General features: G+C 33.6%; 1 long non-coding RNA gene across 1 annotated transcript; it reads right to left on the bottom strand.

Annotated features, from left to right (window-relative positions):
* Window positions 1–18,688: 18,688 nt before the first annotated feature.
* On the bottom strand, window positions 18,689–20,453 carry LOC146909063 (uncharacterized). The gene is made up of 2 exons (XR_015020580.1): window positions 20,310–20,453; window positions 18,689–19,744 (listed from the first exon to the last, which is right to left on the bottom strand). It is a non-coding gene; the product is annotated as an uncharacterized LOC146909063 (long non-coding RNA).

Genomic DNA, 20,453 nt, shown 5'->3' on the forward strand with positions numbered 1-20,453 from the left:
AGAAATGGTGGTATCATCATATTTGAGTGGTCGTAGTGCCATATTCATGTTTTGGAGAAGTTAGAATGGTGGTAACACCATATTTGAGTGGTCTCAGCACCATAATAGAATGGTAATAATACCATATTAATTTGAACGGTTTCGAATAGAGCGGTTACGTACCGTATCGAGTGGCTTCGATCAAACGATTGAGCCATATTTAGAGGGTGTAATTCTCGAACGATTTTTCTACAGTGCAGTAGTTAATCGAACAGTTGTAGCTGGGCTTGTTTTATCCTGGAGGCGGCGTGGTTGATAGTCTACCTTGCACAACTTTGGGTAGTGCCACGAAACGTCTTAAAGAGAGCGACCTGGTCGTGACTCAACCTAGAAACAACTTCGGTAGATGATAGAATTTGGAAATTCAAATTTAACAGTTTGGAATTCCAAAAACAACAATTTTAAGACGTTTCTATATGCTATGTCTACCGAAGAAGTTACTTATTGAGATTAAATTGTCCCTAAATAAATTATGGATAAATCAAGCTATAAGAATTACATATTTCGACCGAAACGATGAAGTGTTTGTTGTTGATATAACAACAACACTAAAAAGTTTAAGATTATCATTGATAATGATAAAACAGACGAGTTTGTGAAACATAAGAAAATGTTTGGACTGAAAAAGAAAAATAACGTGAGGTTGCGGTTTTGTCTTGATTAACTCAAAAATTTTCAGGATGAAAATTAATAACACATGCTTACGTGTTGTTTTTCCTTGTGAATCAGTAACATGAAATTCTTATTATATAATCATTATCATGATAAGAAATAAATTGTTAAAGTTGATCGGTCATGTTCTCAACAGAGCCTCTTTAATGAATAGTTTGGGATGTACCGTCGAACAAGAAGACAATTTAACCATCATAATGTTTCCTGTACAAAATATGAACATTGAAAAATCAATGAATGGATCAAATTGAAAAAGGTATTGATGAATTAGAAATTATATGAGAAATTTGTTTCAAATATTTCATATAAAAATAAGAAAGAATCTGAATTTCAGATTTCTATTGAATAAGATTGAGTTAACTCAGACTTAAAGAAAGACTTGTGTACCATGCATTCTTGTGGGAAAAGACTGCACTTTGATGGTATGTTAAAAAATTAAATTCTCCTTCTATGTTATTAGTTGTGTGATTTTAATATTTGACATATCAAAATTGATCATGAACAAGTTTAATTTTTGAGTAACTTGGACTTAATTCCAACGTTATATAATTAGACAATTTTATTTATTGCAGTCAAGATATATGAACCAAAAGTTCATATAAATCAGAATTTAGAGAATTGAATCTCTAAACATAATAAATTATGATATGTGTTAATTTGAAGACACATAAATTAGAAATGATAAAATGATATTTTTATCATATTTATTGATGACTGTGAATTTTGGAAAATAAAATTGATGAGCTTGAATGTTCAATTTTTATAACGAAAATTGAAATTTATAGAGTTCCCAAGTCTAAGAACAAAAATTCTAATTAAGAAATTTTTGAAGAAAAGACAATCCAACTTGTCTTATTTTTTGAACTTGGGATTGTCTGGACTAGATTTAGATCTTGGACCCCAAGAGAGTTGAACTCACTAGTAGAGCCTATGAATATGTATTCATCGGGTATGCGATAAATAACGAAACATATAGGTTTTATGACCTAAATGTTAAAGTGATCATAGAATTTAAAAGATGTCGAATTCTATGTAAATATTTACCCCTTTAACTAAAGAATAGCGGGGGCACTGGTGGAGGCTCTAATGGGAGCACGACATTAGTGGGGGCAAAATAAATTCCCTTTAAAAATTAAGAACTAGTGGGGGCACTATATATATCTAATCACATTCATGTAATTAGAAATAGTTATGAAAACATCATACGAGATGTTATAGAACCTCAAGGAGGTAAGAAAGCTAAAATTGCTAAAGAGTATGAACTTGGTTTATACAATGGAAGAAGATCCATTAAGCCTTAAAAAGCTATATCCTTCATGGATGCTGAATTATGGCAAGAAACAATAAACGATGAAATGGATTTTCTAGAGTCTAACAAAACATGAAACTTAGTTGACTTGTCTCATAGTTGCAAAACCAATCGGTTGTATTTGGATTTTTGAAAAAAAAAAAAGGAACTAAAACCTGATGGTACGGTTGATGAATACAAGGCTTTCCTTGTAGTCAAAGGTCTTAGAAAAAGAGAAAAATATAGACTTCTTCGACATTCATTCACCAGTCACGAAAATCATATCCATAAGAGTACTAGTCCCTTTAGCCGCCGTTTATAACTCGATAGTACTCCAAAAGGATGTGAAAGTTGCCTTTTTATGATGAACTAGAAGAACAAGTCTATATGGAACAACCTGAAAAATTTTGCAATTCATGGACAAGAAAACAAGGTCTCTAAGTTAGATAATTATTTGAATGGTCTAAAATAAACTCCTGAGGAATGGCATGAAAAATTTGACATTCTAATGTTATCGAATGAGTATAAAGTGAATGAAAGTGACAAATAATATTTGCACGATCATATATCTCTATGAAGACGACTTGCTCATATTGAAAGATTCATGTTATGAATTATGTGAAATCATTGTTTATCAACAACATTGATAAGAAAGACCTAAACAAAAAATTGAAGTAATTCTTGGTTTCAAGATTACTAGATCAGAAAAGATAACTTTTTTGATAATTCTCACAAAGTTGAGAAGATCTTAAAGAAATGTAAACTTGCAATCACATATTATGATCCAAGTGTAAGAACACTTGAGATGGAATTAGAAAAACAGAATATACGAGCATCATTGGCAGCACTTAGGTATGCCACTGAATGTATTAGATCCGACATTGTCGATGTCGTGAAACTCTTGTGCAAGTTTACTAGTAGACGGATGAGAAGCATTGCCATGCTATAGAAAGAGTCATGAGGTGCCTTAAGAAGAATATGACTCTAAGATTACTTCACTAGGAGTAACATATTGTACTTAAATAGTACAAGATATAAAATAGAACATCTTTCAGATGAATATTTAGCGACTAGTGTTTGCACATTGAGCATCACTAGAGGAGTTGTTTGTTAAAACAAATGATATTGACTCAGTCCACTATGGAATGAATCTGAGATGAGAACACTAGAGAAAAATAGTGAAGAAGCAAGTTGGCTAAGATCCTTGCTAGCTGAAATCCCTTTATGGGAGAAACCGTTACCAGCTGTGTTAATTCATTGTGATAGTACCGCGGCTATTGCAAAGATTAAGAATCGTTATTACAATGGTAAGAGACGACAGATAAGGCGAAAACATAGCACGATTAGAGAGTGTATCTCTAAATGGAACGGTTAGAGTTGATTTTGTACGTACGAATGAAAACTTAGCTGATCCTTTGACGAAAGGACTTAATAGAGAGAAAGTCCAAGAAACATCCAGTAGGATGGGACTAATGCCTATAGCCCACAAGTGATGGTAACCCGACCTACATGACTGGAGATCCCAAGAAATAGGTTCAATGGGTAAAAACAAGTCATGAAGTGGTAGAACATGCTATGAGAGAAAGAATATAGAAAGCATGATCCTGCAGCGAAAGAAGGATGAGGTAATAGTAACTCTTAATGAGATCTATACTCTATGTTGAGTGGGGTACACAGCTACAGGAGTACCCTTGATAGACTCACCTATACGAATGTGGAACTTAGGCCAGTCCTATGGAATTTCGAGGCAGAATTCCTAGAGCATTCGTTAAAACCGGGATACACGTGCAGGGCCTTAAAACGCACGGGCTTTTAGAATACACCTATGAAAAGGTTTGTGTGTGGATTCTATGTCTGAGATAGAGTTCAATGCTGTAAGCAACTCTTGTTAAATCAGAATACCTTCCACTATGCTAAGGTTCAAGTTGTTGGCGACACCTTTGTATATTAGCAAATCTTATGGAAACGTTTTACGTTATTTCTCGAAACCATTTTGAAGTCAAGTGGGGGATTGTTGGAACACTAGTTAATTCTAGTGAAGAAAATTGGAAAGAAAAACACTATGAAAAAAACTAGTGTGTGGGTGTGACTTAAAAATGTCCCACATTGAACGGTCACCCCAACTAGTAAGTGTTTATATATGGGAAAAGTGACCTCCAAGGGTGTGCCCTTGGGGTACCCAATTTTGTGAACGGGTGAACGCTTAAAAAAAAAATTAATATATATTTTTTTGTCACTTGAAAATGTTAAATTAATTAATTAATTAATTTAATCATTATCCGTAAGCGCTACGCGTAACAAATAAATTTGTTACGACCCGACCCGATCCAAAAGCATATCCAGAAACTTCCGGATATATCCAATTAAGAAACAAAACGCGTTTGCTTAAGGATTAAGCAGACTTAATCCCCAAGTCACTCGTTTTTTGTTACAAACTCTCCCTATAAAAGGAGAGCTCGCCTCATTTGATTCTTTACACCGAAAATTCACAGTCGATGCTTCCTGTGTTTTTTCCTCTCTTCTCCCTCCGACTTGTTTTTAACAAGTTTCTTCTGCTTCTACTCCTTTCTGTCCCTTCGGTATTAAGAGTGTTCTTAAGACCATAGTCCCTTTGTCTTAAGTTCATATTCCCTTCGATAATATATGATTCTTCGGAATATAGAGTACTATTAACATCATATTAAAGAATGATCTTAATAGTATATATATTATTTTAATAATTTTAAGGAGAAATGGTGGTATCATCATATTTGAGTGGTCGTAGTGCCATATTCATGTTTTGGAGAAGTTAGAATGGTGGTAACACCATATTTGAGTGGTCTCAGCACCATAATAGAATGATAATAATACCATATTAATTTGAACGGTTTCGAATAGAGCGGTTACGTACCGTATCGAGTGGCTTCGATCAAACGATTGAGCCATATTTAGAGGGTGTAATTCTCGAACGATTTTTCTACAGTGCAGTAGTTAATCAAACAGTTGTAGCTGGGCTTGTTTTATCCTGGAGGCGGCGTGGTTGATAGTCTACCTTGCACAACTTTGGGTAGTGCCACGAAACGTCTTAAAGAGAGCGACCTGGTCGTGACTCAACCTAGAAACAACTTCGGTAGATGATAGAATTTGGAAATTCAAATTTAACAGTTTGGAATTCCAAAAACAATAGTAAGTGTATAGAATAGTTAGTAGAAAATCCCAAACAAGTTGAAGGAAAATTACACACTCACTGGAGGCAAAACTGATTATTGCCATCATTGAAGAATTTGATCGAATGCTTAATTAGCTGCAATAATTAGGTTGCTATGAAAATATATCAGATTTCTAGAAGGATTTGTTTGGAACTAAGCAGGATAGTTAAGAGTTAACTTGAGGGGAGGTTATTGATTATTTGAAACTAGAGGGGAGGTGTGTGTGTGACATTTAACTAAAACTTGATTGTAATTTTCCCTTCAATTTATTACAATTTTTAAAATTAAACTTATTGCACAAATTCCAATAATTTGATTAATTATCTAGAGCACAAGTTAATATTGTCCATAATTTTATTAAATGTATAGTATATTTCAGAAAACATTATTTGATTCCATTCCCACGTGCAACTTCTTTTATGCATGCAAGTTATTCAATTATATCTAGAGATATTCTTGCATCAACTCTTACCTAAGAGATTATTCTTACACCCAACTAATAAAAATATGACACATGTTATTAACTTTAAAAAAATGTGATTTTAATTAAGGAAATGGAAACAATAAATGGTGGTGGGTGGTTTTGTTGGTTAAAGAAAGTGGAAAAAGGAAAGAGAAATATTAAAAATAATGAGAAAAAATTATGATATTAATTATTTTTATTATTTTAATGAGATGTTTGATTTTAATTGGTTGGGTGTAAGAATGATCTCTTAGGTAAGAGTTCATGTAAGAATTTCTCTTATATTTAATGTATTTTTATTTTTTTTTCTCAAGTAACTTAGTGGCTAAAAATTCACATAGATCATATAGCAATACCTTCCTTTGCAACAACGAACTCGAGAGTGACAATCCATTCAAGCTTTACCTTCCAGATTGTTGAGTATAATGCACAATTTTGGATTAGAATACAAAGAATTAGGGATTTTGAAGTAGAATACCAAGAACAAAAGTAAATTTGGGGAACATTGAGGGGTTTCAATTTTGAATAAGAGAGATATGTTTTAAAGCGGGAGTTATATATGTAAAGTTTAACTTTGTGAAATAATGATAATGACATGTAAAATAAAAAATAAAAAGGTAAATCCTTTAGTGACGATAATTTGTTGGTCGTAGGTAAAACAATGCCGTGCTCAAGCACTACAAGAAAACTGTGTTTTAGCGTCGGTCAGAAACCCACTCTTATAGTGGTTGTGCAATGTCCTTATCAACTGAGCTAAGCTCACGGTGACAATGCATATTTAAATTGACGGTAGAAATTGTGGTAAATATGTCAATCCGAAAGGGCCATAAATATGTTTTTCGTCTCTAAATATTTTAAACTTTCATTTTTCGTTTCCATCAACATAGTGTCATATTATTTTTCTTACAAAATATTTAAACACACACTATAGTCTTTGCAAAAACTATTTTTTTTTCAAATATAGATTTTTTAGATATATTATAGCATTATTAAAAACTCTTTTAAATTTTTTTAAGGAATGCTTGGAATGATGTCTCTAACCAATGTGAATAAGGATGGGTGTTGAGAAGTAATGTGTAATTCAATTTTTTTAAGAAGACAAACTAACCCATACAGAAATTGGAATGTGTAATGTAGACTTAAGTGAATTAGAGTTAGTAAGAAGCTAATAGTTTGTTGAGTATACAAACTTATTCTATAAAATGAATTGTGTGTAATCAAGTGAGTAAGTCGACCAATAAAAGTTTTTGATTTCTAATTCTCTCTTTGTTGTGTTAGTTACATTGGGAAAACTCAATCGTTCCAACAATTTCCAAATCGAATTATAATCCTATCATTAGAATTAATTAATTTACTACCTAAACAAAATGTAACTAATATATAAGGGATCATCAACAAATGATACCAAAAACATGAAACCATTAGATAAGGAAATGAACTGCTTTAGGTGAATCTACAAACAACTGAACAAGGGTGAACCGCTAATTATATTGTTCAAAAGAGAAATGCTTGAAATAGATGCAAAATTCTTGAAATACAACATTGATTCAAGTATTCTAATCATGAGCAATGCTTATTGCATTTTGGTACACTGCATTCCAATTGGAATTGGAATGTGTCATTCTAGGTTTGAGGATGAACTTATCCAATGATCCGTTGGACATGAATTCTACTAATTCTATCTACTTCATTTATGAAATCTTACCCTTCTTCCTTTGAATCATTTATTATTTTCACAGCTACTTGGCGACCATCGGGTAAGCTTGATTTGTACATAACACCAAAACTTCATTATTGAGAACTGCTTTCCGTACCTTGGTCATTCTTGTGAGAACTCCTTCCTCGACTCTCCTGGAGATGGCCCTCACATTCATTTCACTCCTCTTTCGCCCACCCATAGTAATGGTTTATTGGATGAAAGAATAGATGAGTTAAACTCTCACAGAATGAATTATATAAAATGAGTTTAATTGTGACAAGTCACTCTGTCCTAGCAAGTAGAAACATGTGTTTTTATTTTATATTTTTACCAAAAACAAAGTGATTAGGATGTGAAGCAGGTTAACATTACAATATTATTATTAGGTGAGAAAATTTGCTTAAGAAAATTATTAGTTAAGAATGAGAGAGAAAGAGAGAGAGGGGGAAAGAAAGATATGGAAGTAAGGGAGGATACAATTAGAAGGGTGGTTTTGATTTTGGAAGGAAGGAAGGATGAAATATATAGAGTTACTCCTGCCTTGTTGTGGTTGCTAGCTGGACGTGGTTTTCATAAAGAGGAATGATATTTTGACAATCATTTTTAACAACTTTGATGACAACTCTCTCTCATACTCTCATTGTATTTTTATTCTCTCTCTTCATTTCTCTCTCTCTCTCTCTCTCTCTCTCTCTCTCTCTCTCTCTATATATATATATATATATATATATATCTATTGTTATTGTCCAATAAGAAGGGAGGAAAAAGATTGTCATCCAAAGTTGTTTAAAATTGGTTTTCAAAATATCATTCCTCTTTCATAAATGAGCTATGCTTGTCGACCAAAATTATTGTTTGTCTATCCTTGAATGGAATTAATTATGAAATGGGAATCAAACAAATACTCCCTTAAATCCTTTTTATAAAGGCTTAAACGCACTATTCACCCCCTAAGTTTGCAAAATTAGCGATTTTGGTCCCCTCTTTAAAAAAATGGCAAAAGCGACCCCATGTTTAGGGAAATATGCTCTTTTGACCCTCTAACATAAGGGAAATATGCTCTTTTGACCCCTTATCTTTACAAAAAGTTGCGATTATGGCGCCTTTTTTAGTATATGTGGCGTCTTCTCAGCGATTTTGGGACGAAAGTGCCCAAAATTACTTTTTTTTTGTTAGGGGGCCAAAATCGCAATTTGTTAAAAGTTAAGGTGTCAAAAGTGTGTTTAAGCCTTTTATAATAGAGAAATGAGTCAACACAATTTGATGTTGTTGTTTCACACTGTAGAAAAATAGATCAACTTTTGTTAATTAGTTTGTCTTTTACAAAAACGATTGGAGAAAATAAGAGAAATGACATTTGTATAATTATTTTAGAACAACTTTTAAAACAATTCTTTTATAATTTTCATTGTGTTCTTATTTTCACTTTTTTCTCTATTGTTTTTTTTTTTAAAAAAGGCAAGAACAAAATTATCAATGTTTACAATGTAATAAATAGCAATAACAAAGTAATTTACAACGTTTTGCTTCAAAAATGAAAGAGAAATGCAGAGACTCTACTTTTGCTTTCTTATCTCTATTGTGAGAGAGAAGAAACTTCCACATGAGAATGATTGATGATACAAGTGTTACTTACAAATGGACAACTCCAAAGAGAAACTTAAAGAGGAGTTTTTGCGTATGTCCAACTCCAGATAAAATTTGTATACGCACATGAAGATACAATTTTAAAAGAGAAATGATATTAAATGATGTGATTAAATTATTTTTCTTTTAAATATTATCCTTTATGTATGTGCGCAAATACTTTAAAAATAGTTATGAGTTTTTAAAATTTTACTATATTAATTATTTTATGTCGATACATAAAATTTGCTTACGTATATATAAGTACATAAAATTTGTAACGAGTGCAGTTCAATTTTCTTTTTTTAGGAAAGTGCAGTTTAAACATTTAATGATGTTTTACATATAAAATAAAAAAAAAAAATATTCAGTTGGGTGCGTGAGAATGGAGTAGAGTTAAAAAAGAAATTGCCTTAAGTTTTATAGGTATACAAATGTAAAAAAAATAATACTCCCTATATACAAGCAAAAGTTGATTGAATCAAAGTTTGATATATGGTCCAAATTTTAAACCAAATATACCGATTTATGTTGGTCCAACTCTTTTCTATATATTTGCTCAATTATTTTTTCCTATATATTTGCTAACAAATTTGGGCTCAAAGCTTCTAACTGCCTCAACCCTTTTTCTACGGGTGTGGATCCTCTCCCATGGACATTTCACCGGAGGAGGTTCACTGTACATTTGTTTCGTTCCTTTCTTTGTTTTGTTGTGATGAATTACAGTGACAAAAAACAAATAAGAGGTTGATATTTATTTGGGCAAAAACTTCGAGGGAGAGGATCTCATCCCCTTTTCTATCCGAATGCCAAATAACAATCATAATATTTTTGGTGGATCTCATCACATTCAATTCTTTTGGTATAATAAAAAGGGTTATGTTAACCAGTGCCCCAGACACTAGTTAAACGGCCAAAATTAGAAAGAAAAACCAAAGTCAGCATTAAAATCAACACTTTTCGAGAAAACATTTCCTTTTATAGTTCCTTAACTAGTGTCCTGTTTCCCTAATAAAAAACAAGAAATTATACTTGTCAAAAAATATATATTATGAAGAAAAAAACACACGCTTGTACGGTGCGCACTTAGGGGACTTATACAAGCATGGGCAAAAATTGAAATAGCAAAATTATTTTACAATAAGCTTTGTTATGTCATTATAAGTGAAATAGGAATAGCAAAATTATTGTAATGTGAGCTTTGTTATGTCATTATTGTTGTACATCGACTTATGCAAGCATTTCTCGCAAGCAAAAGCAAAAAGTGAAGTAGCAAAAATATTATTGTACAGCAACACTTATGCAAGTTGAGACATACTGTACAAGATGCACATGCTATTACGTTGCAAGTGGCCACTTCAATAAATACATCACAATGTTATGTCACTATTGTTGTCTCTAATCTATAGACTATTGTTTCCAACTCGTCATGTGATTTACATGAAGGAAAATAACCACATGCCATACGGAAAGCAACCACATGAGATTTACCTTCATGTAAAAAAAAAATGTGTGTTTGGTTAGTGGTAGTAAAATTGTTATTAGTGAATTGATTTTAATTAAAGATGAGTTGAATGTATGTAACTTGTGTTTGAATATTGTCATCGAACTTGAAAGTTAATCGAAGCATCGTCTAATTAATAGTTCTCAAATGTACGACACAATTGTCGTTATATATGCACGAATAGGTTGATGGTTGCAATTTGATTGATTTTTCTTAATTTTTATTTGACTAAAGTCTACCCATTTAGCTTCTCATGCATCTCTTTACAAGCAGTCACATGTTACATAATTATCTCTTGTGGTGGTAATTATCCAAATAGTCATGTTTGTATTTTGTCTTTTCTATTATTTTTCTTACAACTAACTAGTAATGTTCACATGTTACATAAATCACATTTTCATTTCTGCCACTGCTGAACTTATCTGATTTTATTGAACCCGTCTTCAGTAAGCTTGCTGATTTTGACTCTAAAAAATTGCTTGAAGACGATGAAGGCGGTAATGATGGCAAGTAAGCCATGCCTGAGATAATAACTTCATTTTGAGAACTGTTTTCCGCACCTTGGTCATTCTTGTGAGAACTCCTTCCTCAACTCTCCTGGAGATGACCCTCACATTCATTTCACTCCTCTTTCGCCCACCCATAGTAACACTTTATTGCAGTTGAAAATATCTGAGAAAGAATGGTCTAACTAGATTTCTGAGTTTGATAATGAAATAGAGGAAATTGAGAATCTCTAAGAAAAATAGCTAAAAAAAATTGTTCGAAGTTTGATGCAAGAATAAATGAGTTAAACTCTCACAGAATGAAGCATATAAAAAAATGTTATTCCATCATAATTCTTCTATAATTCCCATTGTGTTCTTATTTTCTCTTTTTTCTTTCTATTGTTTTTGTCTGAAAAAGAGGCAAGATCAAAATTATCTTAAAAGTTGTCACAGTAATGGTATAAATATCATTCTTCAACCAATAAATATAGCAATCTCCCTTCAATAAAGTAATTATACCAATGTTTTGCTTCAAAAATGAAAGAGAAATGCAGAGGTGCTACTTCTGCTTTCTTATATTTAGTTTAAGAGTGAAGAAACTTCCACATAAACGAGAATGATTGATGATAAAAGATAGCAGCACATGCAAAAAGATTGATATCATTCAAAATGATTTTCATAAAAGTCAAAGAATACTATGTTTGTTAATGCAAAGAATACTGTGTTTCTCATTATTGTACTCCATTCTCACTACTTCGAGCTATCAATTTGGGTCCACTAGAGTCTTGTGCTATTTTGAGTCATAAAATTACAACTTTTTATAAAGTATGCGATAATGGTTAACCTGTGTTATATTCAAAGAACATATAATTTTGGTATCCCTTGTGGTACAACATGACTCTTAAGATTCATGTTTTGTGTGGATGAAAAAATAAAATAGAAAGAAAAAAATAAGAGGACAAAATGTTGAAAGTGAGATGATTTTTTGATTATTTAATATGAGTGAGAGGAAAGAAGGAGATATATTTAGTGAATCATATAAATACTCCTATATGATTGTTTGGATTAATTAAGTTTGAATTTTTGAAAACAGACTTCCTAAAGTTTCTCTACTATACTAATAAAAAAAATATCCCCTCTATTTCATGAGTGTTACAATTGTCAAAAATATTGTTATGTCTTTTCCAATTTTCAATCATTCTTCTTACATTTGCATTTCTTTTCCCATTAATGTCATGTGATTGTAATGTTAAAATCAAATAAGTTCAACACAGTGAAAATGTGCTAGGTTAACAGGTAAACAATCATTAATTAAATGCTAGAAATAAAAAGGCCTGCTGAGAAAACAATGGACAAAATTCTCATTGATTGCATAATTGAAGTCACATACAGGTGCATAATACTATTGAGTTTGATTACTACACATGAATTCTTAATTTTCAAACTTTAAATTAATCTCAATGCCATTACTGCACACAAAAATAAATCATTGATGATATAACATCTTATTAGCTTCTTTATTGAGAAGAACCTAGCCCTCAACCAATTTTCAAACAAGTTACTGCGTAATATGACATTGCAAATCTTACTAAAAAGCAGTGAAGACTTTTCATGAGATGTAAGATATTTAACATCATTGAAAAAATTACTATATATAATTGGTTTTGAAGCTCAAAAAAATGACAGGTTACAAATATTTCATTCAGGGAAGTATTGAACTAACAATTTAAATTAAAGAAAGAATAATTAATTTGATACACTAATTGAATTTGTCTCATATGAATCAGATGAAGATATACGCGGCACTTGTTGTGGTGGCTTTTCAGAAGAAAATAAGTCGGGAATTGGAGGATATGACATTATATTGACGAAAGTGGTCCTTGCAACATTTCTATTACTTTATCCATCGGTGGTCTGTCTGATGGATTTGTTTGAATGCACCACAGATTCACCAGAGTAATATTTCTAACCATATCATTTTCTTCCTCTGAGACTGTCAAACAATTAAAAAAGTTATTATTCCCTTGCTCAAGATCCTTATAAATCCAATCTCGAAAATACATTTCAGAAGTACACGACCCTCCAGTGTCATAGTTCTTTTTTCCTCCGATCATTTCAAGAATCAACATGCCAAAGCTATATATATATCAGATTTGTAAGAAACACCACCAAATGCTCTGCTAAATACTTCTGGCGCCATATATCCTATTGTTCCTCTTGTACCAAGTATTGACACAGTACTATCCTTCCTTTGACAAATTTTAGTTATAGGCCAAAATCAGAAATTTTTGGACAAAAGTCTTCATCCAAAAGAATGTTTTGAGGTTTGATATCAAGATGCAGAATCCTTGATGCAGAAGAACAAATAAATAATTTTCATCAGTTTTTTCATGAAGTAAATGCCACCTCAGTGTGGGATGAGAAACCCTGATCGATCTTAGGAAGTTATATTTGTTTGTTATTCTTACCAATCACAATAAGTCTCCACTTCCATTTTGAACCTACAATAAAAAATTCAAATTAGATAGAACATATTATAAGCATGCATTGTCTCTTGGAGAGAAATTAATGGTCATTTCTTTCTCGTTGCTTTGTATTTGCCTGCAGCAATGACGAGAAATGGTGTCCAAAAATATGTGCATGCTGATAATTTTAGGGGTCTAAAAGTTTGGATCACAGTCCACGTGTTAAAAGTTTGGGCCTTTTTCATGCTATTCAATGGATGCAAGATATGCAATTTAATAATATTGATTTTGAGCTCGATTCGAAGGTTACGAGGGATGCTTTCCATTCACGCCATACAGACAATACAGAATTTGGAAGCATTATGAAGGCTTGCAGGGAGATGTTCTCTGCACATTTTACAAACTCCAGGGTGGAGTTTATTAGGCGACAAGCGAATGCGGCGGCTCATGCCTTGGCAAGAGAAGCCATTTCCTCAGCTAGTCCCACAATTTATTATGTTATCCCAAGTTGTATTGAATCCATTATTATTGATGAAATGTTATAAGCACCTTTCTCTCAAAAAAAAATTAAAATAATTGATGGTTGCTCAACATATAGACCCTTACAATTGCTCACATTCTTAAAAAGATTTGATCGAGAGTTACGATCCAATAGAGTTTACACACAAGAATAGTTTATCGGAAGTTACGACCCAATCGATTGAGCAATTTGAAGGGTCTCTATTGAGCAACCACCAAAAGAAATGACCCCCCTTTAACATAAGGCAGTTGAAGTCACACAAGTTTAAAATTAGCCCTCAAACCCTGACTATGTTTTTTTCCATCGATGTTTTTGTTTAAAGAAATCAGGATTTTTTTGGCACAAAAAATTCATATTTTTTCAAAAAGAAAATTGTTCTACCATTTTTTAGGAAATTTTTGTTTTTTTTTTACCTATGAATTCTATACATAGGTATAGAACTTACAAATCCATGGGTCTAGGTACTTAGGGTTATACCTACGGTAAAAGGACCTTTATACGAAAATCTCCTAATACAAAAAGTTAAGTTTCTAGGTATATGGTGCTATACATACAGTAAAAGGACTTTTACCTACACAATTAACTATGACTAAAGAAAATTGTTGTTGACACATTAGAGAAGGCTGAGACACACATGTAAAATACGTTTTTGCCCCCTCGGCAGTTAACTGCCGAGGAATTTAAAATCCGGCTGCAGTTAACTGCCGAGGAATTCCTCGGTAGTTAACTGCCGAAGTTTTCTGAACATAAACAGATCGAAACAGAAGCAGTTCCAGTTGCATTCTTTTGCTTCAAACACATCCAAATTCACTCCAAAGCACATTTTCACGAATTGAAAGCCAATCATCACCACATTATCACAAGTAAGTACCCTTAATCATTGCAATGTTAATGTTAGTTTGTTTAGGTTTATTTTTTAAAAAAATTAGAGTAGTTTGCATGTGGTTAGGGTTGATTTTAAAATTGACAATTTAATGATTGCATGTGTAGTTTTTGAAATGATAAACGAATGTAGTTGTTGCCTATGCTGTTTAAATGACAATGTGGCTTTGAATGGTGGCAAATGAACACAATTTGAATATGTTTTATACTTTGCACACATAGTGTTTGATAAAATGCCTCAATGACAATTTTATTGATTATTTAGTTAGTTTATGTTATGAGAATTATATTGAATGATGTTTAGGTTATGATGGAAATGTTGCACACAAATTATATTGAAATGATGATTATATCGGATGGTTTTATGTTTAGTTATGTTTATGTTTATGGAAATGTGAATGATGTTGAAATGATGATAATAATGATTATATTGAAATGATGGTTATATTGAATGGTTTTAGGTTTAGTTAGGTTTATATGAATGATATTAGGTTATGGAAATGAATGATATTAAGTGTATATTGCTTTTTTAGTGTATGAATGATTTTAGGTTATGGATGATGGACATAATGATGATTGTAATGATGATTTTAGTTTAGGTTATGAATGATGGACATAATGATGATTGTATGACTGATTTTATGATGTGTAGATATGGCCGATCAGGAGCCCATTGATCCATCTAAGATGATTGGTGGTAGGCGTGCGATGACTCAAAGCCACCGGAGGGAGAGGCAAAGGGGGCACATCCCAAAGAGGGGAAGAGGTCGGTGGGCGGATGGTTCAGGGACTTCTCAGGCATCTGAGGCTTCTCAGGCGCATCCTGAACAGTCGCAGGTGGTTGACCCGACCCAGGAGGTGGAGTACCTGAACTATCAGGATCACCATGATGTGACTGATGGTGGGTACGACGAGTAGTATATGCCAGAGCAGCCACATATGCCAGGGGAGCCAGACGAGGATGACATTGCTATGGCGGCTGCCCCGGAGGTGTTGCCTACGGACGCTCCCTTTCCTGGAGGACCGCATGACATATCTTTGCTTCACTCTTATGCCAATCATGTGGCATTGCGGCTTTGGTATAATAAGGATGACGTAAGTATTCTTTTTTTAAATGTTCTTTCTTTATGTTTAATTATGTGTGTGTTTGTTTAATTATTTTCTTTATTTTTTCTTTCTTGATTTAATATGTTTTCTTAAAATGTTTTCTTTATATGTTTTCTTAATATGTTTTCTCCATTTTATATGTTTAATATGTTTAATTATGTGTGTGTTTGTTTAATTATTTTCTTTATTTTTTCTTTCTTGATTTAATATGTTTTCTTAATATGTTTTCTCCATTTTATATGTTTAATATGTTTAATTATGTGTGTGTTTGTTTAATTATTATTAATATGTTTTATTTATATGTTTTATTAATATGTTTTTTTTTTATATGTTTTCTTACTATGTTTTTTTTTAATTATTATATCAACTTTTATTAATATGTGATTTTCTTTATATGTTTTCTTTATTTTTATTTTAGCATTTATTAAGTTTTAAATGTTTACATTGTTTAAACTATGTTTATTTTTCTATTTTTTCAGTGCCGCAAGAAGCGTGTTGTAAAGCCAATTAATCATGGCCCCAAGATTTTGAGTCTCGGACGTCCAAACCCCAATCAGAGATGGTTTTGGGATCCGCTTAGGGCGAGTGGCTTACATGACTTGGTCTACTTGGGCTACGCCACTGTGCCTCACGCTTTGCTGATGACTCTATGCGAGAGGTGGCATCCCGAGACCAGCACTTTTCACATGCCTATGGGGGAGATGACTGTGACTTTGGATGATGTCGCATGTCTTATGCATGTCCCGATTGAAGGGCGGATGTTGGGCCACCGGAAGAAGATGCTGAGACATGAGGGAGAGGCACTACTGATGACTCACTTGGGCGCGTCGAGGAAGGAGGAAGAGAAAATCTGCAATACAGAGTATGGTGGATACATTAGTTATCCAAAGCTGAGGGAGTTTTATACGACGCACCTTGGTAGAGACAACCTTTTGGCGGATACACAGGATCCAGAGGAGCTGGAGGAGTTGGAGAGGGTTATGACTTATTGTGTGAAGTGGTACCTTCTATACTTGGTTGGATGCCTGTTGTTTGGGGATAAAAGCAACAAGCGCATCCAGTTGATTTATTTGACGACTATGGCGGACGGCTACGCGGGGATGCGTGCTTATTCGTGGGGAGGGATGGCACTTGCATACCTTTATGATGAGTTAGCTCATGCCTGCTTGCCCGGAGACAGACAACTTGGGGGAAGCGTGACACTGCTCACTGTAAGAAAAATTAAATTTAAATTTTATTTTTTTTGTTAACTATTATTATTTTGTTATATTTATTTTGTTATATTTTGTTATATTTATTTTGTTTCTTAACTATTATTACTATTATTATTTTGTTAAATTGAAATTTTATTTTTTTAGTTAACTTTAATTTATTTATAACTGTGATTTGTATGGTTTGTGCAGGCATGGTTTTTGTCGCACTTCCCTAAGTTTTACACTGTTGATCCAAACCCGGACTACATTGAAAATTTACCGGTTGCGGCGAGGTGGACTCTTCAGAAGGGTCATGGAGAGGGGGCCACGTATCGGATGGCACTTGATCGGATTACTTTTGATGACGTATGCTGGAGGCCATACGAAGGGCACAGGGAGTACCAGCCTTTCGAGGAGGTATTCTGGTATTCTGGCTGGATCATGTGCGGCGATATTAGGGTGTACCGTCACCTCCCGGAGAGGGTATTGAGGCAGTACGGATACGTCCAGTCGGTCCCTAGACCTCCGACTGATGTTGCAGAGCTGACACCGGCTGAGATTGTGCAGGCCTCCATCGACTTCCGCCCCGGCACGCTTAAGGCGGCTGATTGGGGTGAGCAGGCAGGAGAGCAACCATGGCGTATGGCAGAGGGCTATGTACGATGGTACACGGTTGTGTCTCACCCTCAGATTTTACCACTTGTCCCGGGAGATGTTCCGAGGCCTCCAAACGAGGAGCAGATCGTTGCAGAGCAGTGGGAGTGATACGAGGCGAGAAGCTCCCCTGACACCTATGACATGGTTAGCGGCGCTGTTGCCCATGCTGATCAGTTTTTGGGTCAGGAGGTGACGAGCATGACCCCTCAGGAGCTGTATGCGGCCTTGCAGGATGTTAGGCAGCAGATCGCGCCGATCATTACCAGGAGGAGAGCCCAGAGACCGTGGAGGAGGCACCAGCAGCACCAGCATGACCAGGACCAGCAGTAGGACAGCATGTACTTTCAGGACTTATTTTTAGGATTTATTTTTAGGACTTGTATTTTCATGACATTTGGCCGTTTTGTTAGTACTTCCAGTACATTTGTTCTTACGTTGTTTCGATGACATTTTTTTATGACACTTGCTCGTTTCCGTATTATATATTCAATTTCAATTATGTTTGTAATTTTATTTGACTAGCTTTATGGTTTGGCATCGAAACAATGTGTTTACAATGTGTAAAAACACATGTAACAGGTTCTGCCTTCAACAGGTTCTGGAAATTCTGGCTTCAGGACGACTCGACAGTTAACTGCCGAGGAAATGATGAAATCGGCGGCAGTAAACTGCCGAGGTTTTCCTCGGTACTAGACTGCCGAGGTATTCCTCGGCACTTGACTGCCGAGTTTTTTTTTTATTTTTTTTTTGTTTTATTTTGTTTAGAATAGAATTGTGTTAGAAAATTATTAGGAATTCTTTAAAATTTATTTTATGTTATTTAAAATATTGCGATAGAGTGAATTCGAATAAATATTGCGATAGCGTGAATTCGAATAAATATTGCGATAACGTGAATTCGAATAAATATTACAATAGCATGAATTCGTTCGAATAAATATTGCGATACATGTTTCGTTACATTACATAAACGACGTATTTTAAAAAAAACAATTACATCACATTCCGGAATGTACCTTCCAACTGCAACAATTATCTTACCACTGAATGAGGCAAAGTCAAACTTGCTAAGCAGCAGGACTCCAACGTACGATGAACATCTTGAACGATGGTATTCAATTGCCAACGAAATGAGGTCCATTCCTTGACACTTGAATACCATCGTTCGAGATGCCCATCGAATGTTGGAGACCTGCCGATTAACAAGTTTGAATTGCCCTATCCAGTGTAAGACAATTGTTGCAGTTGGAATGTGCATTCCAACTACAACAACTGTCTTACCTCTGAAATGGGGTAAATTCAAACTTGCCAAACAACAGGACTCAAGCATTTCGCCTCGCGTTCATGCTTTCCTTTGAAAAGAATAAATTTTTGTCAGATTTGATTTAGATGATGGTATTCAAGTGCCAACGAAATGAGGTCCATTCCTTGACACTTAATACCATCATCTAAATCAGTCTAACAAGAATTTAACTTTTTCAAAGGAAAAACATGAACGCGAGGCGAAATGCTTGAGTCCTAGCCGTTTGGCAAGTTTGAATCACCCCATTTCAGAGGTAAGACAATTGTTGTAGTTTGAATGCACCTTACCCTAACTAATGACGATCTTCTAGCGGAATCAAGCTGTTGATGATATCTTCAGTTGATCTCAGCAACGTCACCCGCATATCGATCCACTGGAACTTGGTGTGCTCCCAAAACATACTCGTCACGTTTTCGTCGTTCTTTAACTCCACCCAAGTGAATGATACGCTCCCCTCGTCGAGCTTTGGACGTTTATACCGAACATTTTGCACCCTTCTTGTGTCTCTTGGGTTGACTCCTTGGTTGAATTCATTCAGTTGATCCTTGAGATCTCTTAACGTTACATCAAGGCACCGAACCTTCAACCTTTGAGGTTCTCCTCCGTTGAATGTTGCATGAACGTCGATCCATCCGGCCATTGTTTCAAATCTACGCACATAGAAATTTAAAATAATCAATGAAAAACTCATTCAAACATTTCATCAAACACTTAATGTGCAAATTATACATAGACTCTAAAAATCATAAAAATAACCCTAAAATGTAATTGTCTAAAAAAAAAATTAACGTAAAATATAGCAAAATTATTCAAATTATATTTACTCTTAAAATAAATCATATAGTCTTACTAAAATAAAATAAAAAATATAAAACACCAAATTAAAAAATAACCCTAAAATTTTTAAATTATAACATAATCATCATGCAAACATTTTAACAAAATTAATCAACTAACATCTAATCTAAAAATGATTTATAACATGTAAATCTAATTAAAAACTAAAATAAAAAATTAATTTAAAACACCAAATTAAAATATAACCAATAAACTTTAAACTATAACATAAACATCATACAAACATTTTACTCTAAAAATGAATTATACTATGTAAATCTACTCAAAAACTAAAATAAAATAAATCTACTCAAAAACTAAAAAATAAAAACATTTATAACAACTAAAATTTAAGTTAATAGCATTATAATTACTTACTTGTGATTTTGTTGAATAAATTTGGTTGGATTTGGTTGGGTTTTTTAGAGAGATTTGTGAGAGAGATTTGAGAAAATTTTTTTGAAGATGTGATGAATAATGGAGATGAGAGAGCTTCTGCCAGACTTGTAGCAGAAGATCCTC

Source organism: Medicago sativa, chromosome 7 (genome assembly GCF_051527215.1).
Source record: "Medicago sativa cultivar Bolivia chromosome 7, Bolivia_mono, whole genome shotgun sequence".
NCBI classification, from domain to species: domain Eukaryota; kingdom Viridiplantae; phylum Streptophyta; class Magnoliopsida; order Fabales; family Fabaceae; genus Medicago; species Medicago sativa.